At 42.4% G+C, this 27,213-nt stretch overlaps 1 long non-coding RNA gene across 4 annotated transcripts in view; it reads right to left on the bottom strand.

Annotated features, from left to right (window-relative positions):
- LOC310763039 overlaps nt 1–26,288 on the bottom strand; it is a 42,150-nt gene extending 15,862 nt beyond the window's left edge. For all 4 annotated transcript variants that reach the window (XR_014548413.1, XR_014548414.1, XR_014548415.1 and 1 more), the window contains exons 1-3: nt 26,091–26,288; nt 25,024–25,124; nt 21,195–21,223 (exon numbers count right to left, since the gene is read on the bottom strand). This is a non-coding gene — a long non-coding RNA (uncharacterized lncRNA). The remainder of the gene's footprint in view (nt 1–21,194; nt 21,224–25,023; nt 25,125–26,090) is intronic.
- Between the last annotated feature and the right edge of the window lie 925 nt (nt 26,289–27,213).

Here is a 27,213-nt window from a genome sequence, read left to right as displayed (position 1 = left end):
AAAGACTTGAATATCAGCAATTAAAGAAGGAAAATTATGTTTCTTTTATTAAAAGGATGAACGTGCTGCAGCTCTTGGTGAGGAAATGGCTGCTTCTAGAGAGCATTTAAATTCAAAAGAATGCTGCCATTTTAAATCACTCCTCCCACAATATTCTGCTTGAAGTTCCGATCCCTTGGATTTGGATATTTTATTTTATTCTCCTGCAGGATCACAAATGAGCTTCTGTAGTAAGATCCAAGGAAAGCCATAAATTTGTTTGAAGAAACATGGTGGGGGGTTGTTGCATGTAATTCCTTACCTTCATTTAAAAACCGGCAGCTCCTGCCAGAAAACATACAAGGGATATCCCCCAAGGGATGTCAGAATGGCAGAAGAACAATAGAGCATAGCTGGAAGAATACATGCACCTGGGATTGTTGTTTTGTTTTATCGATGGTAATTTGTCTATACGCAAAGGCGAAATATTAAGAAAGCTATCAGAAATAACTACTGGAAGAAAACCCTCTTTATACAAAAATAATTTTGTACTAAACCTATAAATAACAGGCTGTGTGATCACTGCAGTTAGAGTTCTTTTTGTTAAACATTAGAGGGACTATTGAACTCCCACACTTGAAGAATGGGAGACAAGAATGCAGCAATGTGCCATTATGATTAAATGAACACCCTTCATCATGTCTAAGGAAGGGAGACAAAAGTGTAATCTCTTTAATGAAAATTGGCATTTTTTGGAATTGATTACTGGCGTAGCGATGCACATGCATCAACTAATGTTCATCAGGTATTTAATTTGTTATAAATCATCAGCATTATGGGAAATAATAGTTTATTCTTGTATATATGTTTACTTATGCCTAAACTGTAGCCTGTGTTGTAATTCTACAAGAACCTGCAGGTTGTGAGAGAGGAGCAAGTCCGACACACACAATGCAATGTTTCTCTTTGGGTGATATTCAACACTAATCATATTCAGAGTTGATCTACTGAAATAAATGGACTTGGGATATTTAAATCCATTGGTTTGAATGGGCCTGCTATATGGCTTGGCTGGATATCACTATTTAGTTTTTCTATGGAAAGACACAACATGAGCTACTTCATAATTCCAAAGTCCTGAATGGCATCACCAACTTTACTATAGAGCATGTTCTCTAGATGGCTGTCCATATGTTGTTCAACAGCCTTCAGGCCTAGGCAGAATGACCAGTGGTCATTGGTGAGTCAATCGCCTGGATGGCCACAGGTTCAGCATCCTTCTTTTAATAATAATAATAAATTATATCCCACCCTTCCCCTCAAATAAGCCCAGGGCAGCATGCAACAAGTGATAAAGAAATAAAAAATTCTTAGAAACAGTTCCAGTACCAATGCAAACTGGGAAGAATCTCAACTTGTTGGAAGACGGAGGTTTTCAGTAGGCAGTACAGTGGTACCTTGGGTTACAGACGCTTCAGGTTACAGACTCCACCAACCCAGGAATAGTACCTCGTGTTAAGAACTTTGCTTTAGGATGAGAAGAGAAATCGTGCAGCGGCGGCATGGCGGCAGTGGGAGGCCCCATTAGCTAAAGTGGTACCTCAGGTTAAGAACAGTTTCAGGTTAAGAATGGACCTCCGGAACAAATTAAGTTCTTAACCAGAGGTACCACTGTAAAAAGACAACAGAGGTGATGCCTGTCTAATATTTTAAGAGAGGCAATTATATAGAGAGGTGCCACAGTGCTAAAGGGCTGATTGCTACATTGTGCAGAATGGACTTTCTCATCAGATGGTTTCTGTAGTAGAGGCTCACCTGCAGAGCAAGGGATTGATGAGTATATAGAGGGTGAGATGATCTTTCAGGTTATATAGCATTTGACCACGCATGCTATGGGACTTGACCAACAATGAGGTCAGTTTCAGTGGCAAAACACATTTTTGGCTCAGGGACCACTGGTTGGAGGAGGATTCTCCCCCAAGAATGTGGAAGCTGGCAATCCTGCCTTAGATTAAAGCCCATTAAATGAAGCTGATCGCTTCAGGGTGTGAATTATTTCAGACCAGCGACAATAATGCCACCTACTTGGGCAACCAGAATTGGTTACTTTCTGGAGCCTATAAAGAAAGACCCTGCTTGTCAAAGATCCCCTGTTCGATTTATGGTCACACTTCCCATTGTAATAGAAAAATCAATACAGCACAAGTAAATGGTGATTTCCACCTCATCCCCTTAGCCTGAAAAGGATATGATTATTAGACTTGCAGTCCTTTCTTTTTGGACAGTGGCTCTGTGTTTTTAACACATACATTGCAGTTGGTGGTAGGGATTCAGCAGGTGCAATGCTCACAGTGAGCATCTTCTTACCCGATGAAAGCAGCACCTGTTCAATTTCAACCCACCGTGCAGCTGTTCTAACCAGAGAGCTTTTGCCATTAAAAGCAGCAGCAACTGGTTCCAAACTCTTGGAATTATTAAAGGCTTCTTTCTGCCTTGCTTTCAGCTATTTTGGTTGTATGCTGTTGTCAGTTAGTATCATACAGATTGGAACAGCCAGAGTCTTTCTGCGCCTTTCTCTGATTGCTTCAGGGCCAAAACAACCCTTTGAAAGAATTCAAGTGTCTCCAACCCATTAAATGTAGCTAAACTGCTTGTCTAGTGCTATTTCGGATTGATCTAATTGGTCCAAACTCTTGGGTGTGATGCAATGCTTTCCTATTATCCCTTCAAATATTGCTGTAGACAACAAATGCATAACCAGGGCTGTTGTACTTTGAAGTCATTGTCAAGACTAGGTGTGAGTGAGTCTGTAAATTTTGGTTCCTCTCGGTTTCTCAGTTTTTACCAATCTTAAATTCAGTTCTTTACATTTGTAAATCAGCTTGAGATTGAAAAACATCACTGGGAGTTTTCTTCTGGATATTATTAGAAAGACACAGATATAATGTATAGAAATTCTTACTACCTATGACCAACAACAATCCCGCCCCATGCTCCTATTTTCACAAAATTCTTTTACCCATAATTTAATGAAAGAAATTTCTGTTGATCAATGAATTACCGTATTTTTCAGTGTATAAGACGCCCCCTACTTTTGGAGACTCCAATTTAAGAAACTTGGAGGGGGGGGGGGAGATGGCCCAGAGTTGTTGAGATTTTTGGGGGGAGGATTGCCAAAGTTGTGAAGCTTTTTTTGGGGGGGGGAGGATTGCCCAGATTTGTTGAGCTTTTTTTGGATAATAATAAGTATTATTTTATTATTATTTAGCATTTTATTTTCTCTTAGTGAGTGATGAGATTTTATTGTTACCAGTCATACTACAGATGTTGGCCTTCCAGATGTTGTTGAATTGCAAGTCCCATCAGCTCCAGCAAGAATGGCCAGTGGCCGGGGATGATGGCAGTTGTAGTTCATCCACAATTAGAGGACTACAAGTTCCCAACACCTGCTAGAGAGCTTAGCGTTAGGTTTCTTGTTGTGCGAATTTACCCCTGCCTTCCTTTGGCAAGTTTGTTTTGATTAGCAATTTGCATTTGAATGTTAAGGGTCTGCTCATTAAAACAAATTATCCTGTGGGTTTGCAGACTGTTTTGCTTGACAGCACGTTGTGGAATTGCTGCTTGCATGATTTGATTGCAGTGAAATGTTGGGTATGGTATATCAGGGTTAGTATGGTTAGAAATAAAACTGATGTTTGAATCGAGAATGGCATAGTTTTGCCACAGGGACCACAAGATAGTTGGCATGGCTCTTTATGACTCTTTTCAAGCCACTCCATTTATTGCTTTCCCATTCTCTTATCTTGGATAAGAGGAGACTGAGAGAAGATATGATACCCATCTTCAGATATCTAATGGGCTGTCACATGGAAGATGTAGCAAGCTTGTTTCCTCCCACTCTGGAGGCGAGGACTTGAACCAGTGGATTCAAATTACAAGAAAGGAGATACTGAGGGTGTTGTGGTACTGTCTTTGTTTTCTAAAATTGCACATCATGTTCAGAAAGCTGCTCTGTTTTGCTATTACATTTTGCTCCACTGGCCTTTTAGACAATATCTTTGGCTGCATAGACACTGTACCTTTAAAGCTCACTCAAAGAACAAACATTTCCCCCTCAAAGAATCCTGGGCACTGTAGTTTAAGGGTTGCCGGGGATTGTAAATCTGGAAGGGATAAACTACACTGCCCAGAATTCTTTGAAGGAAATAATGTGCTTTCAAAGTATAGTGTGTATGCAGCCATAGGCTTACTTGAAAGGGATGTTTACAAAGGGTTTATAAGTAGGTAATTGCGCACTGTGAAGTTTCCAGAGAAAACTTCGCATGCCAGTTCTTGACGGGATGTAACCAGGCGTTACTGCTACTGACTGAATAAGGATATGTTTCTGACACACAGTGTTGCTCTATATGTCAGTGAAGCTTGGAAAATTTGAGAAACATTTGTATCCAGCCATTGAATTAACCCCTGTAAGACACATTATATCTCTTTTGTGATAACCACAGGTTTCAAATTTATAAATGGAATAAAACTTGGGCAAACATGGTAGTATATTCTCTCTCTCTCTCTCTCTCTCTCTCTCTCTCTCTCTGTGTGTGTGTGTGTGTGTGTGTGTGTTTAATGATCACTTTGGGCAGACTCAAACATCAACTTTCTTTTGGCGACTTTTCAATGATTGTTCGGAAAGTGTTTGTATTGTCCTCACTCTTAATTGACTTCATTTGCCTTTAATGATATAATCACATAGCCAAATATGGCTATATATGACATTTTGTCATATCCTATGACCTGCGGGGGTAGGGCAGTATACAAATTCATTCATTCAATCCTTCAATCAATCAATCAATCAATCAATCATATTCACTATGTGATAGTGACATGTGTGATTTCAGCAATTTAGATAATTCAGAATGTGGCAAAATCAGGAATTAAAAGGGGGGGGCATCCCTGCAGCTGAAGACAGATGAAATAACGGTAGTGAGCAGGATTGTAAAAAGATGAAACCTCCTCACCGTTAATTGGCTTTTAAAAATTAACAGGGTTTCAGGAAGTATTTCTGTCTGAAAGCACTACTTTGAAAGATCAAAACGGGAGGATATTCAAGCCTTATTCAGGCATTTCATAGAACTGTGAGGGCAAACTGGGGAGGAGAGGGTGGATATTTGTACCCTGTGCCCAATGCTCCAGTTCTGATGTTCACAGGTTCCTTTGAAGGGCTGAAGTAGGATTCTAAGAACGTTCAGCTGACAATGCTTAGAATCTTCCCTGCAACAGGGAGCCTGACTAAGACAGATCTCTGTGCATGGAGGTCTGAAGTTTCTTCCTGTGAGGTGGTGGAAGTAGGGCTAACTTGTGTATTCCTGAAAGGGCATGCCATGAACAAAACAAAAGAACACATGGAGATGACATGCTCTTTCCAAAAGCTGCATTTGACCATGTCGGATTGGTTGTTTGGCTTTTTAAGTAAAGAGAAATCAGTCTTCCTCCATCAGATTCAATAACCTTGTTTTAATAACATGTTAAGAGCATTTTGCTGGTTAACAAATGCAATATAACTCTTGTCAAAATCATCTTTGATCAAAGCAAATGCAATCATTTGTGTTGTAGTAGATCATGCAAAGAACTCAATTTTGAATCTCTTTTGTGGGTTTGTGTGTGTGTGTGTTTAGTGTGCACAAGCAGATGGAAGGCAGGGTTTATATATTAGCCAGTCATAAGAATCTGCTTTGAAGTATTGAGTATGGTACCCAGGAACAATTTAAAATATACTTGGCTGATATCAGGTGAGGTTGGCGGGGGGAATCAAACGTGGCATCCAGGGTCTTTAAAATAGTATTAGCCTCAAAAATTGCACAGTTTGGAAGCAGTGGGTGAGTTTAGTTTCCTATAATTTCTAGGCTCCTATACCAATGTAATTCTGAAAGAGGAGTGTACATCTTTTAAGGTGACAGCACAGCATTACACTACATGTAATGTCTCACCAGTGAAATGTCATCTTCCTGGATGTTTTTGAGGTTTCTTTGATTCACAACTTTGCTATTAAGGCATAATTAAAAAATTTAAACGTGAGTTTTCCTGGCGCACCCCCAATAAAAGTATCATTTTATTTCCCCAGCAAATAGAGCTAAATTTGATTGGTCTACGATTCTCCTGCCTTTAGGAAAATTGCAACATGAAAAATCATATGAGAGAAAGTGGGGCATGTTGGCAAGCCCTGCTCCCAGCCAAATGTGCCATCTTCCCCTTTGTGCTGGGCCCAGGGGTAACCCGTGAAATGCAGTCCAGGAGCGGTCCAGAATCTGAAGGTTCTGCTAGGAGTCAGTCCAACAGGGCCAAGGCAGGAAACCAGGCAAGGACAGGTACAGGATCTCAGGCAGGTTCTAGCATACAGCAGTGTTGCTCCTGCAACCTGGGGCGGGGTCCAACAGCCTTTTATCTTTGTCGGGGTAGTGGCCAGTCCTGATCCCCTAGTGACTCACCTCCCTGTTTTGCCCGAAGGCGAGCACTCCTCCTGCGAGTATTCAGGTCTCTCCTTCTCTCAGATCTTAGTCTCTGCAGCTCGGGAGACATCGGTGGGTTACTAGACCCAGGGGCCTCCTCAGCCTCCCCTGACCCAACCGGTAGTGGAGCAGCTGTAAGTGATGGCCCAGCTGAAGGCAACGAGGTAATCCCTGCATCTGGAGCCAGGGCAGGTTTAGGCCCCTGACTCGGCCCAGCTGGTGTTTGTTGCGGGGGAACCTGTGCAGACTGGGACTCTTCAGGATCAGGCCCCAGACTTGGTTCAGATGATGCCTGAGGCAAAGGATCTGGTGCAGACCGAGTCTCCTCTGGTTCCGAGTCTGAGCCCGAGTCCCAGGCCATCACACCCTTGTTGGGAGCGCTCTGTGAGTTGAAAGGCAAATTAGAGTGGCTCCAGTGCGATTTAGAGCCATGATTTTTCAATTAATAAAAAAAACCCTATTATTCAATGGCTTATATTCTAATCTGAATTCAGGGTTGCTAATGCTTGCTTGTTTGAGCAAGCATTAGGAGTCCCAGCACCACCACCATTTTCACCTGAGTCCTAGAGATATTGCCAGCATTTCTGGAAAGAACTCCTTCAAATTGTTGTTGTCATAATAGACCACACTTCCTTAACCAACAGGAAGTGTGATTTGAAGCTATGTACATATATTATTGGCACATTTATTCCCCCCCTTCTTCTTTACATAACTGGGACAGAGAACTTCCAAACAATAAAACATAAATTTTAATCTAATTAAAAAAGGAAAAGCACACAGCTCAGCGCACCGTTCTGTCAGCTCCTATAGAAAGCCATTGCATAAAAGTCAAGATAGAAGTCTCTGATAAGTGGGGAATTCACTCTCACAAGGTATTAGAAGTGGAAGGAGCACTAACAGTAACTCACCCGGTACCTTAAATGAATTCTATTAGACTGTGAAATAGGACACCTTTCCTAGGTCATCCCAGTGAAGAGATCGCTAGGCATTTCATAAATTACTTTTAGAGGTACAATGTTTTGGAAAGGGGAATGAAGCAAAATTGGGTTGTGAGCCTAAGAATGCTTTCTTGAGATTAAGCTCCCATTGAAATTGATGGGGCTCGCTTCTAGTAAATCTATTTCAGCTAACATGCCCTTCAAATGTCAAACATGAAAATATTATTTATTATTTCTGTTTACATATCACAGAATGGTTCACAAATATAAGTATAAAATGCATGTCTTATGCTATTTGTTTTTTGTAATCAATGCATAAAAGTAACATAACATCATCAGCAGCAAGAAACAACAGCAGCCAAAATGGGACGCTCTTGTGGACTGCTAATACACTGGACTGCCATGCCAACGATCACTACTCAAGCCACATATTCCATGATTAGACATTACATTCACAGATAATAAAATAATTGAATTGTAGAGTTGAAAGGAACCCTGAGGATCATCTAGTCCAGGCTTCCTCAAACTCGGTCGTCCAGATGTTTTTGGCCTACAACTCCCATGATCCCTAGCTAGCAGGACCAGTGGTCAGGGATGATGGGAATTGCCGCCATCATCATCATCATCAATCTTTATTACGGCCCAGAGACCCAATAAATTGTTACAAAGCAATACACAATTCATACAGCCTACCTTCAGGTTAAACAAGCATTTTGTTCAGAATATAGGGATCATTGGTTCTTGCAACCACCGATAAAAACTTTGCCACTGCTAATGTTCTAGCATTTGTCTGGTCTTCCAATAGGAACCTGACATAGTGAGCCTCTGATTTTCCTGGGAAAGGTACCAGCAAGGGTAGTATCAGTTCAGCCCTGGCTTGCTCATATTTTGCACAGGGCAACAAAATATGTTTTATGGAATCGATGTCTTGAGCACACGAGCAAAGTCTGTCCTGGTAGGGAACTCCTCTCAACCTGCTATCCAACACTGCAGAAGGAAAGACGTTTAGACTGGCTTTGGTGAAAAGCCTTCGATAGTTTGGTACTGCCAGGCTTTTAATGTAAGATGTTAACTTAAAGACATGCCCATATTTTACTCCTCCTGCCAGCGGACTACAGACTGTGTGTGATCAAGATTGCATGTCACTGTGTGCATTAAATGGGAATTGTAGTACCAAAACATCTGGAGGGCCGAGGTTGAGGAAGCCTGATCTAGTCCAACTCCCAGCCATGCAGAAATCTTTTGCTCAACATGGGGCTTGAACCCATGACTCTGAGACTAAGAGTCTCATGCTCTACCAACTGAGCTATGCACAGGATGTAATCTATATGTATTTATTCTCCAGTGGCTTGTCTTCCATAGGCTTCTGAAGCAACTTGAGCTCCATTTTGAAAACTACAGCAATCGGTTTGCAATTAAGCACAACAACCGTCTTGCAATTTTTAGTTCAGATTCTTGTATTGCAGGGGTTTGGACTGTTGGGGTCCCTTCCAGCTCTGCAATTCTTTGATTCTATGATTCTAAGCACTCACCTAGTCATCTTTGGGGAGTAACTGCCTCCAGCGATCAGCTAGTCTCTAAAACCAAGGGAGTGGATTTATTCATTCATTTCTGGGTTTTTGTGTTCATGAGCACACATTTACATACATATACACACTAGAATCAAAATGGATCCAATGTAGAGATTGAGGTTCTGGAGATTTCTCAGGGAGATTAGAATCCCGAAGACTAGCAACTCCACCAGTTTAGACTAGTGGCATATTTTATTTTATTTTTAAATCCCCAATCCCTCCAAAATACAAAATAGAGCCAATAAATTAGCAGGTACAAGAAAACAGAGAATGTGCCCGATACAAGCATTTGAGTAAAGGGGATAAGAAGGAAATTTCAACATACCCAGCAAGACACAAGTTTGCATACTCTTTTTGTGAAGCAAAGTCATATTGCTGTTTCATATTCAGATTATAACCTGGAAACCCTGGAACCTGTTCTTTAGATTCTTTTCCGCATATATTCTAATTTATATTTGTTAGATATAATTTGGCTACCGTTCAGTGCTCCAGATTAACACTGGCATTTCATCTCCAGAATCCATGCATTTCTTTCAAAATCTGTATCATCCGCACATTTTGATGGACACATCAACGATCCACATCATTTATGAGGATGTTGAGCATCACTGGAGTGGAGCACCACTCTTTATCTCTTCCCTGTCTGACATTGATCCATGAACTAGCACTTGCTTCTGGCAAAGTGAGCTCTGGGGTGATGTGGTACTTTGCGCCTTTCTAACCAAAGGGATAAATAGTATTAAAAGGCAATTAAAATGGTATTACCTCCCTTTTATTGGTTTCCCAGGTGAGCAATTGCAGTGGATAATTCAAGAAATGTTAAGAGCTTATGAAAGTAAGAATCGATGTTCTATCTGCTCAACAACTAAAACAAAACAACACACAAACGCTATCTGAAAGCTAGAATTATTCATCTCTCCCTGTCCCCAAAGGGGGGGGGGAAATAGAACTAAACTTGGGGGAGGGGAGTTTTGTGGACATTATTGTTTCCCTTTTTTTTCTTTGAAAAGAGAAGGGGGTTGTTTGGGGTGCTGGGAACTTTGTTGTATATGGGCTCTGGCTCACAATGATCTCAGGGGCAGGAGGGGATCCTTACGTTTGCCATTACAAATGCCAAAATCCCAAACTTTAGCATCACTACAAATCTATGATGACAATTTGATAGCTACAATTGCAGTAGGACATTGTTAAAACTGGTGGAAAATTATGATGGGCTGTATCTGCTCTCCAAACATATCTCTCCCTTTTAAATGGAGACTAGAATGCTACTGAAATTTCATTTTTAAAAAAATGAAGTTTGGCATTTTGTCATCACGGGAAACCAAATGATTTACAATGGCTGTGTTGAAGTGTTGTGATTGACTATGGTTTAGCATTACATTAATGAACCTAGGGTCCATGCACTCTCTTTCCCCATCAGACGCTGCCACACTGCTTTCAATTAGCCACGTTATTCTTACCAGTGGAACTGTGGTTAATTTTACCCGTGGTTTATTGAGAAAAACCAGTTTTGAATCTTGGTTTAGTGGCCAGCAGGGCAGAATGAGGTGGGGAAGTGTTGCTCACCTGACTTTCCAACATGAAGGTTTCTGCCAATAACTGAAAGGGGGAAGGACGAGGCAGTGGAGAGGTCAGTGTAGTGTGGGCACAACATCTTACTCTCCCACTGCTCTGCCCATTCTGTGCCAACTGCCCTGCAGCCTTGCCCCTCCTCCTCTCGATCAGTGACAGCAACCATGTTAGGAAGCCAGGCAAGTCATGTCTCCTCACCCTGCCGAGCCTTCCAGGTGCTACTGCTTCTGAAGACTTTGGAGGGCAGCTTTAAGTCTTGGGCTGGCGACATGTCAGAGCAAACTCTCAGACATCTCTAAAATTGTCCCAGCGGCACATCCAAAGTCAGATAGTTCCAGCTGTTCTGCTATTCAGGGTTCCTTCCCAAATCTTTCAGTGGAGGCCTGCTGTTGATGCGAGACATCGCTTTATGTTTCTGAGGCTGGAGTCACATATTTCCCAGGGAAGCAGCGTCTTTCTGACAGCTGTGCCAATATTTTCAACATTTTTGGGGGGTGGGGGTGGGTGACGGGCAGAAAGAAACCACCTGATGAAAGAAGAGGTTGATGTGAGAACTATGGAGCAATTTTTGAGTGGGGATGGGGGGTTTGTCTCTTGCTCTTGCCTTCCAATATTGAAGTGCAGTCATAGGGTGCGTAGTCTTGCATGCACTGTTTAAAAAGATACATGCAGGTGCTTCACATTGACCAGCTTAATAACATCTCTGCACTTTTTTGTTAAATGAAACTTTTACATTTTAAGGCATGGAATTTGCCTTATTTCGCAGCCACTGCACACTGAGTTGAATCAAAAAGAAAATCCATTATCCATTCAACACAAACTATTATATTTATACAGTATCAAAAATGTCGATATCTGCAGAAGCGTTTTCAAATACATAGACTTGTCTGTAGTTTCCCCCAAATACTATAACTCTGCACCATGAATTATAAGAGAAATTCAACTGCAGATAACTTGATATAAAAAAGTGACATGCCCCCATCGGTGTGACAGGTACAAGAAACCAGTTTTTAACCTCTGGAATACTTTAGCAACAAGAAGCTTAAGAAACACTAGTAAGATCCCGGTCCAAATTCCCCATGACATCCTGAACAAATCTCAACAGCAGAACCTCTGAAGCAGGCAGTAAACAATGTCTTCCAGATGTTGAGATAACTCCCATCTTTCCTGACTATTGGCCTTGCTGACTGAGGTTGATGGGAATTATAATTCCGCAACATCTGCAGGGCCACAGGATACCCAGCCCAGAATGACATTATGGAGACAGAGGCTTCTAGAATGCGGTATGTGTCTTCTGCTTTAGAATTATACTAGCAGTCTGGGACACTTTAATAGTAACACTCTCTTCTGCAAAAGTCATTGTAGTCATGTATCATTGAATAAGGATGAGATAGATGAGCACAAGAGGTTAATCTGTCTATCAGAGATTTTAGTAATCCCAAATGTGTGTGTGAGAGAGGGGGGGGGGGAGGGAAAGCATTGTTCTGTGTAGGAGTGGAATCAAGCTATAAAAATAAAGGGGGAAATAACCTTATTCCCTCTAATGCTAAGAGTAATCAGTTTATTAAGGAAATGCATGGATAGGACTAATGTTGTGTTAAGTAAAATGGCTTGGCAAGCAATAATAGGGGAAATCATTCTCTCTATGTGTCCAATTTAATATGCAATGAAGAGAGTTTATCTAGGGCATCATTTGATAGCACCATTCAGATGAGCTGCACAATGGTTCCAAGAACTGGTAATGCAATCTTACAGATATTCATCTTGTCGTCTCCAGCTAGCAGCTAGCCTGGGTGGTAGTAACTGAACGATCCCGTCTATTGTGTGACCTGAAAGAAGCTGATTGTAAAATAAATCTTGGGACCTTTTTGTTTTAAAAGTAAAGTGTGGTGGAGAAGGTCACACCACAGACGGTCAGGGGTGCTTAGAGTGGTAGTTTATTGGTATCCTCACAGGGACAGTAACTTCTGCAACGTTTCAGATATGTGGGTTTTTCTGTATCAAAATACTCTTATCAGTGAGGGGTGCTGAAGGGGAGTGATTATTTTTTTTAAAAAATGAAACCTAAAGCCCATATAACTACATATTGTAAGTAATAAGCTAATTTACTGAGATTAGTTCTCAAAGATTTAAATAGCAATGTGATTGGTGGATTCTTTCAGGCAGATTTCTCTTGTTAACATTACAAAGGAAGGGAGGGGTACTTCAAGGGAGTGTTAAGTCACAGCCCCCAAAGCATCCAAATAAGAATAGGAATGCAAAAGCTTGCACCTTTCAACCTAACAACTTTATTGAGGCCTGTATTCTTGTAGGTGAAAGTCTACTTGATCAGATGTGTGCAGGGCAAATACTAGATACACGTATTCACTCTGTTTCAGGCCTGGAGAGGAAACTGTTCTGAAATAGTAAACTATTTTAAAATCAGATATGCCATACATGGAGGAGTGTAGGAAGGGGGGTGCGGCACGCCCTGGGTGTGATCCTGAAGGGGGGTGACATTTGGCATGCCCCCCGTGACTCCCAAGGCTACAGTGAGCGGTGCCCCCGGCGGTCCGTTGGGGCCACCGGCAAAGCCGATGCTGCACCACTTCTCCCAGCTCACTGTAGCTGCAGGCTTGGGAGTCATGGGCAGGGGGGCGTGTGGTTAACCCCGCCGCCCATACTCCTGGCTAGAGGAGACAGGCAGGGGAAAGGACAGGTGTCATCCCAGCGAAGGGGATGACATTTGGCGCACCCCCGTGGGCAGATCAGCAAGATGCCGATGGCAGCCCCGGGAAGATCAGCGCACCCCAGTGGGCTGACTGACCCGCCCCTGGGCAGATCGGCCCGCCCCCAGGTGCACATAATGCTTACCACTCTGGGTGCCCATCAGCTTCCTAGGCCACAACAGTGTTACCTTGGGTTACATACGCTTCAGGTTACAGACTCTGCTAACCCAGAAGTAGTGCTTCAGGTTAAGAACTTTGCTTCAGGATGAGAACAGAAATCGTGCTCCAGCGGCACAGTAGCAGCAGTAGGCCCCATTAGCTAAAGTGGTACTTCAGGTTAAGAACAGTTTCAGGTTAAGAACAGACCTCCGGAATGAATTAAATACTTAACCTGAGGTACCACTATACATACATGCATAAACAAGATTAAGTCACATGGTGTAGTGGCTTACAGATGCATCCAGCCACTGCAGCAAGCTCAAAACTCATATTAAATGTTGACAGATGTCAGACAACCAAAAATGGTTCAGCTCCCACCCACCCCCATCCAAGCAGGTGAGGGAGAACACAATGTCCAGCAGTTGATGTACCCTCAGACATCACAAATGAGGACCTTCCTATCATCCTCCATCAAGTGCTAGGCTAAAGAAAATCCCTAGAGGAAAATGCAATCCTTCATTCTCAAGGAGCACGTTTACAACAATATGTAAATCACAGCAGCGTCTGCAGACATATTGACTTGAACTTTTAAGAGCAAAAGGAATTCAGTCTATAAAATATTGCTAGCTACATGAATAAGTCATAAATTGTATTCTGCAGTAACCGTATTTACTGCTGAGACTGAGAAATTAATGTGACCCCCCCCCCACCCAGTATTTACTCACAGAGGCATATATTATTTAATTCTGGAAGTTGATTCCTTCTCAAATATTGAATTAATGTGACATCAGTTTGAGGGATTTAATTGATTTGTTAGGTTTCAGTTATTCATTCAGCGGCTGTCTTGGAAACACCCTGACCTATAGAACAGCACACTATGCTTTAGCTGTAAGAAAACTCAGGGTGAAGGAAATAGAAAAAAAAAATCAGGATAGTTAATGTAGGGGACTCCTAAGCAGATAATAGATCTTAGTTTAGTCTAAACTGGAGATTAATTGTACTGAATTTCTCTCTCTCTCGTTTTATTGCGATCTGTGTGATTGAAATATTATATTGTCTGAATGATATCAAGGTCAGTGCCTAGTACAGGAAAGCTGATCACTGACTGATCTTGGAAAAATGGGGGGGGGGCTCTCTCTCCTTTGAATTTTGATCGCTGAAAACACATTTCATTCATGTTTTCAAGTTGTATTGAGCTGGCAGCAGTGTGGGCTAGAAGCCTGTCTATTCAAAATTGAATTTGGTTTTTCAGGAAAACTGCTGTGCCCAAGCATAGCCTTTGCTGTTGCACAGATGTGATGTGTGACCAGTGTTTCATCAGCTCATCTGCTTGTGTTGACACTGTTAAAATGGATTCAGCAGAGCAAGGGGTGTGTGAATCTGCACCCCTCTGTTAGGTTGTTGAATTGCAGCTCCGACCATACCTAACCACAGGTCATGCTTGCTGGGACTGATGCGAGTTGGAATCTAACAACATCTTGAGGGATACAGATTCCCCATCCTTTCAGTAGTAGACAGGCTTGTTTCTGATCTTAGCAGAAATCCTGGTGCATAGTGTTAGAATTTTCATTTGAAAATCTATTCTGGAGGACTTCCAGTGAAGCTATATTGCCATCTTCCCGAATTTCAGATCTGTAACAGATCTGCTCAACAATTTTTCTATTGCTTTTTTAAAGGGCAGATTCCACCAGTTGTCTCCCCCCTTTAGGGAAAATAAAATTTAAAATCTGCATGGTCCTTTACACAATTGGTTTAACATCTTCAGAAAATGTCCTGGTGATATGCTCAAGTGGTATGAGGTCATCATCAGAGATGGGCTGAAGCAGTAACAAACTTTTGGAAAGATGTCCTAATTGTATGTGTGGGGGGGAGTTTGACCACACCTCCCTTAAAACAGGGGAGGTTCCTGAAGGGACGCCATATTGTTTTAGGGTATTGATTTGGACCCCAAGCTGTTAAGTGGCCATTCATGGCCTAAACTATGGTGTGTAACATTTCTATGGTGTATAGCATATTGACTTTTAACAAACTTTTCCACAGCTGTTGATTTGATCAGAAGGTTTGCAAATGAGCTCCCCTAATCCAGCAATATCTACCTATTCACTCCTTTTGCTGAATTGGCTTGATAATATCTGTAGGAAATTGCTGTGATAAAATACAAATTCATTTCCTCCCTCCCCACCCCATCACTCAGCTGTGATTGTTCTGTTTTTGCAATGCTAAATCATAGCCGATCCACCAAGGGTGACAGCTTTGTTTATGCATTAATGCTCTGTCTGCATTATTTGACGGTGCTTTTTGAGATAACATTTTATTAGTGAGAATACTTTTCCAGTGGGCTTTCTCATTTGCCTCTCTTGAGATAGCACATAAAGGGAATAGATTCCCGCTTCAGATGAACAGCATGTATTGGAGATCACCTGCTGTCCCGAATGCCTGAGCAAAGTTTTCAGGGAGGTATTTACAAGGTAAGAGGAGACGTGTGTCTTATATGGAACAGATAGAGATCTGAATGAGCTATTCAACATAGTTGGGGCCCAGAGATTAGGCTGTTTGGATCCCAAAGTTTGAATACTTTATCTGAATTCTACTGCTAATTACCTTTGGCATTCTTTGTAAAACTGTAGAAGAGGAATAAATTGCCTTTATGATATTTTTGTCACTTCTGCAAGAGCATACTGTGTTTTTACTGTCTACTTAAACTACCATTTCTTTTGTCCAGGCTTGGCAAAATATAATAATAATCAAAAACATTCTCTGATGATACGATTATTATTGCTTTTTAAATGTTACACTGTGAAGAATTTTGGACCAATTCAAAAATGGAAAGGTGTGGCTGGAGGCAGAAAGCTGTCATTACAGAAGCTTAGAGGGTTAGCTTCCACTCCACCAAACCCACCTCCTCCTACCCACAACAATGGAAGCAGTGGAAGTTTTATTTATGATGATTTTCACCCAATGGATTTATGGGTCTGTGCTGCCCCCCTTCTGATGGTTCCGAATGCCCGAGCTTCTGATGGTTCTGCTAGGTGCTTCTTTTACTGATAGATAACCTGCTTAGATAACATTAGCTTCCACTGGAGCTGATTTCAACATCAGCTAAACCTCAATAGAGATCCTATTACAGGACCCTTCCTTACTCTCAACTTTTGTCACTCTTGAATCCACCTTTTTGGACACATTGGAGGCATGCTCCAACCAAAACCCACAGGGCCTGTGTGCCACAAGAACATAGGTGGCATGCAAGACAAGATGCAGGCATAGCATACCACTAGTCCCCATGTGTAACCACCAGTCTGAACAATAGCGGAAAAATAGCTCTCTTTTGAGCTGTTCCCGAACTCTTGGAGATCTTGAGTCATTCCTGAAGAATATTCAGCAAAATAGCCACCCCAGTTTCACCATCTATATGTTTCGGATGCAACTGTGGATCCAATTCTAATATTATTTGGATTTTATTTCAGTGTTGTTGAAGGAAGCTTGGCTCCTTCCCAACCCAGTTCTTCTCTCTTAGCCCGTAGCTTCCTTCCTCCGCTGAATAATTGAGTTCCATTCAACATCAAATGAGCCGAAATTTCATCAGTGGAGACATTTCTGAGGAACAATTATAGTGGATTTTACATCATCCCACCTTCACCCTGCACCGTTTTACCACCCAGAAATACCATGGAGAACATTAGAAGACTTCATTTTTGCTCAAAAGCCCCAAAGCTTTCTCTGGTGTCTCCAAAGTTTCATTTATCCTTCAGTGAACTGAGTTCCAGAACATTACCCCTGGCTTATTATTATTGCTTTAACATATAGCCCACTTCCTGCCACAGTTGCTGAGTTTTCTCCCTCTTTCAAAAGAGAACAAATGTGGCACATGTTCCATAATGATACCAGATATATAGAGGTTGGCCACCTCCACTTGAACCACAGGCCAGGGAAGAGCTACCAGCAAGCCGGGAGGGAGTGGCAAACAAAATATCATATGAAAGAAAATCATGTCATGTTGACCTCTGAGCTCTAAAGCTTGGGAGAGATTCTGCTAATGAGGAACTGTAATCTTTTGAGATATACACAGGCAAAGATTTTCCCCACTGTAGTCAGCAAGGAGATTCCACAATAGTTGTTACAATCATGGTAGTCATCTTTGTTCTAATGTAGGGTCACAAGACTGGGGCCACACATGTCTTGTGGCATGGATCCTTTTCCTCAACACTGCAAGAGAAGGCCATGGAGGTACATCATGAGGGAAGAACTGAGGCCAGCTTTCAGCACTTTTGTTGGGACCCCCCAATGAGCTTTTAATGCAGCTCTTTGTATGCAAGACCATGTTTCCACTAAGTAACCAAAGAACGATAAATAACTTTTCTGGCTGTTCTTGCAGTTGTGTTTTGGTTTGGCATCTTGCAGACACTCCCAACTAATGGTATCATTTGTAGAGCCAATAGCCTCTTAAATAGCTCTTTAAGAAAACAACACATTTGTTTGTACACTGAGGGCCAAGGAGCCTACTGATGACTTTTACGCTATTATGCTTTTAGAGCTAATTATATTTCTTTAATGCAGCCAGCTTCTTGACTTCAGCAAGCCATGTTATTAATGAAACCTTAATGTGCTCTAATTCTGCTGAGTGCGGCTATTGTGCAGAAGGCTAGGACAGTAACTTCCTTTTTATATCCTTTACATGAAGTCTGTGTGACAGTTTGGAGGCAACTGACTTCCACAGAGGAATCAGTTCATGAGTGAAGTCACATCATGCCGTGGTAGATTACAAATTCATAAGGCATTTTTAAACATTTGTCAACTTGTGATTTCAAAACGTACCTCCTCCTGCCAGGAGGAACAAGGAAGTAGAGTCCAGGGCACTGAATCCATGTCAGAACCTGCCAGAACCAGAGGGGATCTGGCAGGTCAGGGGAGCCAGATGAATCTGGTTTGTCAGAAGATTGAGCTTACTGGTTTTTCAGATCTCAATTGTGGATATATGTTAGAACACAATCTTAGCTATGCTAGAGTACTAATTAGGCCTGCCAGCCTCTCCATTTGTCCCATGAGGCTGTTTGGGCCAATCTGCCCTACACCAAACATCATATATGGCATCAGATGTAGGGCAGGTAAAAATGGCTGGGCCGAAAGGTGGTTTATGGCGCTGCCAATCACCAGCACCCAAAAAGCCCTCTGCAGGGTGCTTTGTAAGCAGTGACTATCAGCTGATCATCAGGGCTTGCAAAGTGCTGTGCCATTACTTACACAACTTGATTTCAAACTGCATGGGCAACAATGGCATCATTGTGATGTCAAGTGATTGACAGGTGGCTGCCCACCCATGTCAAACATGGTTCAGGAAGGGAGGATGAGAGAAGAATAAGGATCCAGTTCTCCAAACCTGTTGGATAGACCAGCAAAGTGCTGACTGGTTGGTTACTCTAGCCAATGACATTACATCAAAAAGGGGTGCTGATATCTTGCACAAATACCCTTTCCCTATCTAGTAAACATATTTTACCTTCCTGGGCTCCATGATCACGGCAGATGGTGACAGCAGTCACAAAATTAAAAGACTCCTGCTTCTTGGGAGAAAAGCGATGATAAACCTAGACAGCATCTCAGAAAGCAGAAACATCACCTTGTCGACATGGACTGCAAAAAGACCAAACCTATCCATTCTGAAGGAAATCAGCCCTGAGTGCTCACTGGAAAGACAGACCCTGAAGCTGAGGCTCAAATAGTTTGGCCACCTAATGAGAAGAGAAGACTCTCTGGAAAAAAACCTCTGGTGTTGGGAAAGATTGAGGGCACAAGGAGAAGGGAATGACAGAGGACAAGATGGTTGGACAGTGTTATAGAAGCGACCAACATAAATTTGATGAAACTCTGGGAGGCAGTGGAAGACAGGAGTGCCTGGCGTGCTCTGGTCCTTGGGGTCATGAAGAGTCGGACACGACTAAACGACTAAACAAAAACAATCTAGTAAATGCAATGATGTCAGGGCAAGAGCTTGTGTTTGGGTCAGGATGCCTTATCCAGAATATTCTGGTTGCAAGGAGGTAGAAAGACTATCCTGTTGCTACACAACTTTCATAAAAGTAAATAAAAAATAAAAATAAAAGTTGTGGCCCTCAGTTAACCCAGTACCTATGCCCTTACTCTTTATTCCTGGTTGAGGTACAGTTTTGTTGACCTGAAACTCAGGCACCACCTTGTCAAGTGGCCTAGATATTTAGTTCAGCTTTCTTTTGAGAATAAGGTCTGGTGCAATGTTTAAGGTGATGATTATTTACTGATATATTTGAGACGACGTGATGTCTGCCTTGCTTAGTTTTCATTATTTATTCATTCAATTTACAACCCACCTTTTGTTCTGAAAGCAAACTCAAGGCTGCTAACACTTTCAAAACTGCAATAAAATTACAGCAAAACTCACAAGAACGGATTGAATCCTGCTAGTTTAGCTCTTCCGTTAGTACTTCTAACCCAGCCTTTCTCAACCTGTGGGTCCCCAGATGTTGTTGAACAACTTCCATCACCCCTAGCTAGGAAGGCCAGAGCTCAGGGATAGTGGGAGTTGTAGTCCAACAACATCTGGAGACCCACAGGTTGAGAATCACTGTAAAATCTAACCATTCAGGATGCTGTGTAACAGAGGCTGTTGAAGACAACTTCCTGTCTTGTGCTGATCAAATCTGTGGGTTGGGGTGGGTTGGGTTGGGAAATCCAAAAACTAGTTAAAAAGGTCAGACCTCCATCCTGGCACAGTAAAACTGAAGTAGCCAAACAGATTAATTTTTTTTAAGTGGGACTATTTTGTGGTATGCAATTTCAGTGAAGGAAGTTCTCTACCTCAAGCGTAGCCCATGTATTGTCCCCACCCTGCCCAGTTGGATGTTGGATTCCAACTCTCATCAGCTCCAGCAAAGATCAAGAATGATGGGAGTTGTAATCCAGCAATGTAGTACCACTGGAGGGCACCATATTGGCCACCCCAGCTGTAACAATTTAGTTCCACATGAAGCATTAATTCAGATAATAAGAATAAGTAAAATATAGAGGATGCATCAGTCTGGTTTACACCTGCTCAAGCTCAGATGGTGCAGAATGAACATCCCTAGCTGGATATGAACACCCTTACCTAGATCCATTCAATGTTGAGAGCTTTTTCAAAGGTACTGCAATGAATTTTGCTGTTCTGAATGTGATGTAAGCTGCCAATATATTCCTGAACATTTCACCAAATTTCTCCTGCCTGTCCCCAATTTTCAGAAATTTCACAATTTTTGGGGAATTGGGGTGGGGGAGGGGACTTGACCAAAATCATCAAAACAGGACAAACCCAGTTGTAAAATTTCTTGACTGCCTTGAAACTGATCTGCACCCATAAATATCAAACAATATAACCACTTTCTCTGAGAAGAAATCCAAGAGATTCTTTTAAGCGTGAGTAGAAGGAGCTTGTCCCCTCCCCCCAAATACTTCAGTTGTAGAAAGGCAGGCCAAAGATGCTGCATTTCATAGGTAATCATTGCAGCAGCAGAGTCAGACAGGAGCCAGAGAGCTTGGTAATTTTCATGACTCCGGCATTTACTTTGATCCCAAATACAAATTGCTTTGCTCAGCTGAAGACAAAGAATAAGCTAATCTAACGAAACAATAGTTTGAAAATTCTCGAAGCTTATATTTCAAATGATGTATGGGGTGCGATTGATTTTTCAGATTACTACTTCAAACTAATCCCCAGCGGGCTGAGAATAACAAAGAGAGGCCCATAAATGTATTGGTCCTTACCTGGATTACTTTATCAATGAGCTTCATGTCTGTAAAAGTGAAAATAAGAACATAAGAATTGCCTGCACAGATTTATATAATGGCATTTATGAGCTAAAACTATGTTGCTAGTTGATATAGAAAGGAACAATTTGGGACTGAAATTCATTCAATCTACTAAGTTGTCAAATACAACTGAGAAAGTTCAGGAGGATATAACAGTAGTGCATGTAAATTGCAGGTAAATAAAAATAAAAATACCTACAGTGGTACCTCGGGTTACAGACGCTTCAGGTTACAGATGCTTCAGGTTACAAACTCCGCTAACTCAGAAAGAGTACCTCGGGTTAGGAACTTTGCTTCAGGATGAGAACAGAAATTGCGTGGCAGCGGTACAGCGAAGGCAGCAGGAGGCCCCATTAGCTAAAGTGGTACCTCAGGTTAAGAACATTTTCAGGCTAAGAACGGACCTCCAGAACAAATTAAGTTCTTAACCTGAGGTACCACTCTATTTCTCAAATTAAATATTTACCATGCATTCATTTTCTAGGAGTTATACTGTGACTGGAAAAGTTTTTATTTATTTAATGATTCTATTTACAGTTCAAATTGGTTCCAAATTTGTCACGGAAGGCTTAGAGGACACACTAGTCAGGAAGCTAGATGGAAATTTCTTCGTTTCCCTTAGCAGAATGGAATGGAATAGAAATCTTGTGCCTCCAGCCAGATAAAATAAGTCCAATGCCACCTAGCAACTAAGTTACATAAAGACACCATCCACACAAGTCCAGTTTCTTAAAGCTGGTACATATGTCTAAACCAGAACCAGACTGGAGAGTTATATACTCATGAACCTGAACTGGAACAGAACCCACCTTTTAAAGTTTGATTCGCTATCAGTTTTTGCCAAACTTGTCCCCTCCAGATGTTTTGGACCACAACTCCCATCCACCCTGGCCGGCATATGGGCTGGGTCCTAATCCAGAATGGGTTTCCAATATGGATCAGGGCCCTGCACCAATTTACTGCTGAAAATCACTTCTTCCCTGTCTGCTGTTTGAATCTGAAGTTGCTGTCTGCATTAATGCATGCCTTCAGGATGGTGGAGAAAGGGTTGGCAGAAAGCTGGTGTGGGCCTTGATCTGGATTGAGGTCCCACAGGTGCTTTTTCTTCTAAGGAAATATAACCACGAATGAATAAATGTAATATGTAGTTTGGGGCTCAGTAGTCTAGAATGGCCCATGTGTCTTGGCTCCCTGAATAATTCCTTCTTAGAACTTTTGGTTCCCTAGTGCGTGATGTCTAGCCAATCATCTCACATGGTAGCTTGATAAGTCACTCAGAAGCCTTCTAACCACAAACATGGGCTCCAACCCAATACAAATAAATACATGTGCAAATAGGTACACACATGCTGTGTATCTGTGTCATGGACTCAGAAGTCTAGTCTAGCCTTGGCTCATAGAATCATAGAATTGTGGAGTTGCAAGGGATCCTGAGGATCATCTGTCCAACCCCCAGCAATGCAGGAATATGTAGCTGTCCCATATGGGGATTGAACCTACAATCTTGGTATTATCAGTGCCACACTCTAACCAACTGAGCTATTGAGGCATTATTATATCCAGGCTCAAGGCTTTTCAGCTCTTGGGACATGTATAGATCACCTGTTGTATTAGCATTTACCTCTGTTGGATGGGGCAACAATGCCTTTATATGGACCGCACTCCCCACATCCCAATCAGCTGTTGTTTCCAGTTCATCCACCCCACGTTCAAGACTAAACCCTTTGCTAGAAGTTTCACCCTCTATGTCACCCTATAAGTCAGGTTATAGGGTCTGTCCTTTCCTCTTCCTGAACATCAGAAGAACATTCCCCATGTTCAAGAAGGAAAGGGGACCATAGCTCAGGAGCAGAGCACATTATTTGCATACATAAGATCCCAGGCTCACCCACCTGACCTCTCCAGTTAAGAGATTCCTGCACACAAAAAATGGAGACCAAATGCCAATTATAGACAATTCTTGGGTGGGTGGGCCAATGAATTAGCCTATCAGAAGGCAGTTCCATATGTTCCTGTCCTGTTCTGGGCAGCACTTTCTATCATTAAATTCACCCAGCCCCATTTAGCATACATATGTGAACTGAAAGGGTTTGTGGAAGCAATGCTATTAAGGCAGCCTGGCATTTTTGTGTGTGCTAACTTGAGATGGGCTTGTGTCTATTGTGTTTTGGTGCACACAGAAGGAGGGCTGTACCACGTGGAAGAAAAACAAACAAATGGCCAAACCAATTTCTGCAAGAGGATTTGTTTACAAAGTTGTCAGATTTACTGACACATTCTGAATACATTTTCTGTTCTTCCCCAGGGGAAACTACTCAACATCTTAGAAGAGGAGTAGCATGAAAGAAGTTAAAGCAAACATTCTGGTAACATTCAGCTTCTAGCTGTTACCACCAAAGGAACCATTTTGTTCAACATTTAAAACAAAAAAAATTTTTTTCTTTCCAGTAGCACCTTAAAGACCAACTAAGTTAGTTCTTGGTATGAGCTTTCGTGTGCATGCACACTTCGTCAGATACGTGTGCAGAAGTGTGCATGCACACGAAAGCTCATACCAAGAACTAACTTAGTTGGTCTTTAAGGTGCTACTGGAAAGAAAAAAATTTTTTTTGTTTTGACTATGGCAGACCAACACGGCTACCTATCTGTAACGTTCAACATTTAATCAGTAACCCAGTATCAGAAATAGCTGCTGTCTCCAGGCTGTACCTTGAGGATCTGCCCATTCCTAGGGAAGGGTGCAGGGACTGAATGTATGAGGGAGAGCGGGAGAAGGAGACAGTGGACAGTCATAAAAGCAGTCCTTTGCTTAACACGTCCTGCCCACTTGCTGTTGGGTCTTGCTTGTGGGCCTTCAAAATCTTGGAGCCAGCCCAAAATGTCTGTCTGGCTTCTTCTATTTAAAGGCATTCAGCCTGGCACTCAGCCGCGCACTCGATGCTCTCGCCACTAGAGCAAAGCCAAACAGATAGAGGAGCTAAGAGCTCAAGCAATTCTCCATAGTGTTCTTTGAAAGCTGGAATTTAAAGGGCAAGAGGTTTTCTAATCTCCAAAACTCCAAGGAGTGGATCACTAATATTTTGTCTTGCTATTATTTTGAAATAGATTTCCCCCTTTGCGAAAACAGTGTTATTTCAAAGATTTCCTGGCAGTGACTCAGACTGGAGAAGCAGCCCGCGCACAGTCTCCCTATGCCACCAGAATTTAAGGGATGTAGAAGTGATGCCCTGGTTTATGGGAATCAATAACTCCTTTTTGCACTTGAGAAGGGTTTGAAGTGAGGAGCTTTGATTTAAATCCACCCAAATCTCATTTGAATCAGAAAAGGTTTTATGATGTCATTTTGATATAGATAGCAATAATCAGCAGGTCTTGATCATAGAGAACATAGTAATATAAATAATCCAGGGGTCAAGGATTCAGGTGCTTCAATTTCCATTGTAAATCTTTTGCGAGCTGTTGCTGGCAAGTTTTTTTTATTTCTTATTAATCCCCTTTGAAACACCTACAGTACAAATTTTAAACTGGGTTTGCGTAATGCTTCCCATAACTAACTCTGGGACTCTTCGGTGTATGGGGCAGGTGGGTAGGGCAGGGGGTCTCTAAAAATGGTCCATTTGAGAACCTTAACTTCATTGGAGAACTACAACTGTCCAGGTTCTTTGATGCTGAAGCAATGGGAAACGTTGATGCTTTCTAAATGATGGACAAGGAACCTGTCACCATTCAAGTGCTAGTGAATTACATCTTATAGGGTTAATTTACAAAGCCCTGAACAACTTACGTCCAAGCTGCCCTAGCGACCTGAAGCCTTACATCCCAGCTCAATCACTGATAACATCTGCAGGAGTAGCACTGGTCATTCCCCAACCTGGCGAGACTCATCTGATAACAACAGGAAGCAAAGCAGAGACTTTAGTTTCATTTGTCCAATATCGTGGGACACTCTGCCAATAGAGATTCAGCAGGTGCTTTCTGTTTCAGCTTTTAAATGCTTGTTGAAAACTTCTCTCTTCCTTCAGGCCTATGCAGGCAATTAAGAATACATATTTCACAATAGTTCACTGGTCTCTCTTTTTAACTTCTTATATGGTTTGAATTGTATAGTTTTATGTGCTATCATAAACCATTTTGACTTTTTAAATGAATAGCAGTATACAGTTGTACGTTGGAAGTCAAACGGAATCCGCTCCAGAAGTCCATTTGACTTCCAAAACATTGGGAAACCAAAGAGCAGCTTCTGATTGGGTGCAGGAAGCTCCTGCAGCCAATCAGAAGCCACAAAAGCCCCGTCAGATGTGCAGCTTCCAAAAAACGTTCACAAGCTGGAACAATCACTTCCGGGTATGCAGCGTTCGGGAGCCAAAACGTCTGAGTACCAAGGAGTTCGGGATCCAAGGTACGACTGTATAAAAATATTTTTAAAGAAAAAAAATCATTAATCCCGGAACAAAGGATGTGTCTGGAAATAGATGTGACCTTAGGAGAGACATAGCAAGGGACGTGGGTGGCGCTGTGGGTTAAACCACAGAGTCTAGGACTTGCCGATCAGAAGGTCGGCAGTTTGAATCCCCGCAGCGGGGTGAGCTCCCGTTGCTTGGTCCCAGCTCCTGCCAACCTAGCAGTTCGAAAGCATGTCAAAGTGCAAGTAGATCAATAGGTACCGCTCCAGTGGGAAGGTGAACGGCATTTCCGTGCACTGCTCTGGTTCGCCAGAAGCGGCTTAGTCGTGCTGGCCAAATGACCCGGAAGCTGTACACCGGCTCCCTCGGCCGATAAAGCAAGATGAGCGCCACAACCCCAGAGTCGGTCACGACTGGACCTAATGGTCAGGGGTCCCTTTACCTTTACCTTTAGGAGAGACATAAACAAGTGGGTTGTACCAAATCCTTCTCCTCTCCCGGTGGCAGCCCCAAAAGCACAGGACACCTGTGAATTGCCAGTTACAAAATCCTGATAGATCTAAGGAAAGTGGAGCTTCTCAACTGGTTTCACAGTAAGGGGGCTGAAGAGCTACTACTCTCGGGGGGAGGTGTTGGGTCCCTGTGATATAAGCTGAAAGGCAATCTGTATCACACTCTGCACTTGCTGAAGAATCTGGCACTGATTGGCTGATCTGAAGTGATGTCACAGAGCACAGAGGCTCCACATGAGTCCCATGGAGATGGAATGTAGTGGGTGGTCAGATGAGAAGGTGGGAAGAGATGAGGGAGTTGGAGGAGCCTGATTCAGGGGGAAGGTCATAACATAGGGGTTTTTTTCCAACACTGTTTTTACTACAGGATTCCCCAAGGGCGCAGGAGCATCTCTTCCTTTGCGGCCCCATTCTGGTTCCATTTCTCTTGGCATTTGCCAAGACAGTAACTGGGAACAATGGTAAGAACTGACTGGGCAGCAGTACTATCACTTCTAGAAGAGGCTGGCTGGGTAATGACCTGCTCCATTAGCTTCCCAGCAGGTGGGTCACTGTTGCTTACCTGGAAGTGGAGAGGTTGGTGGCAGGGAGTTCAGTGCACTGGGAATGCATTGGCAGAGCTTATTTAGCACTCCTGTTGGTGCATTTGCAACTCACCAACCTCCTTGCTACCGCCCAGTAAGCAACAGCAACCCACCTCTGGGAAGGTAGCTCCTCTGACTGCTTCTGTAGGAGCCCTCTTCTTGTTCTGGGTGGCTGCACAAAGCCAGTGCTTCCATTGCTTCTGTTGCATCATCCACTTTGAGTAATATGGATGTGGCTTCTATCAGGCAGAGGTCTAGAAAGGTACTTGATGGTTTGTTAGAAGTCTCCAAAGGGGCCTATGAAACTGTAGAGCAGAGTCATCTGCCATGTGGAATTAAGATCATTCCGCGAGGCTACGTCCGGGGTATACGAGCTACATTGAACATTTAGCATATCCATAAAATGTATCTGGAGGAGGTAAAATCTTTCCCGTAAAGCTTGGTTTTTCACCCACACGTGGATTTAATTTTGATG

This window comes from Podarcis filfolensis (genome assembly GCF_964270895.1).
Source record: "Podarcis filfolensis genome assembly, chromosome: 5".
Lineage (NCBI taxonomy): Eukaryota > Metazoa > Chordata > Lepidosauria > Squamata > Lacertidae > Podarcis > Podarcis filfolensis.
Note: the sequence above shows the minus strand (reverse complement) of the source record. Positions and strands in the feature narration are given on the sequence as shown.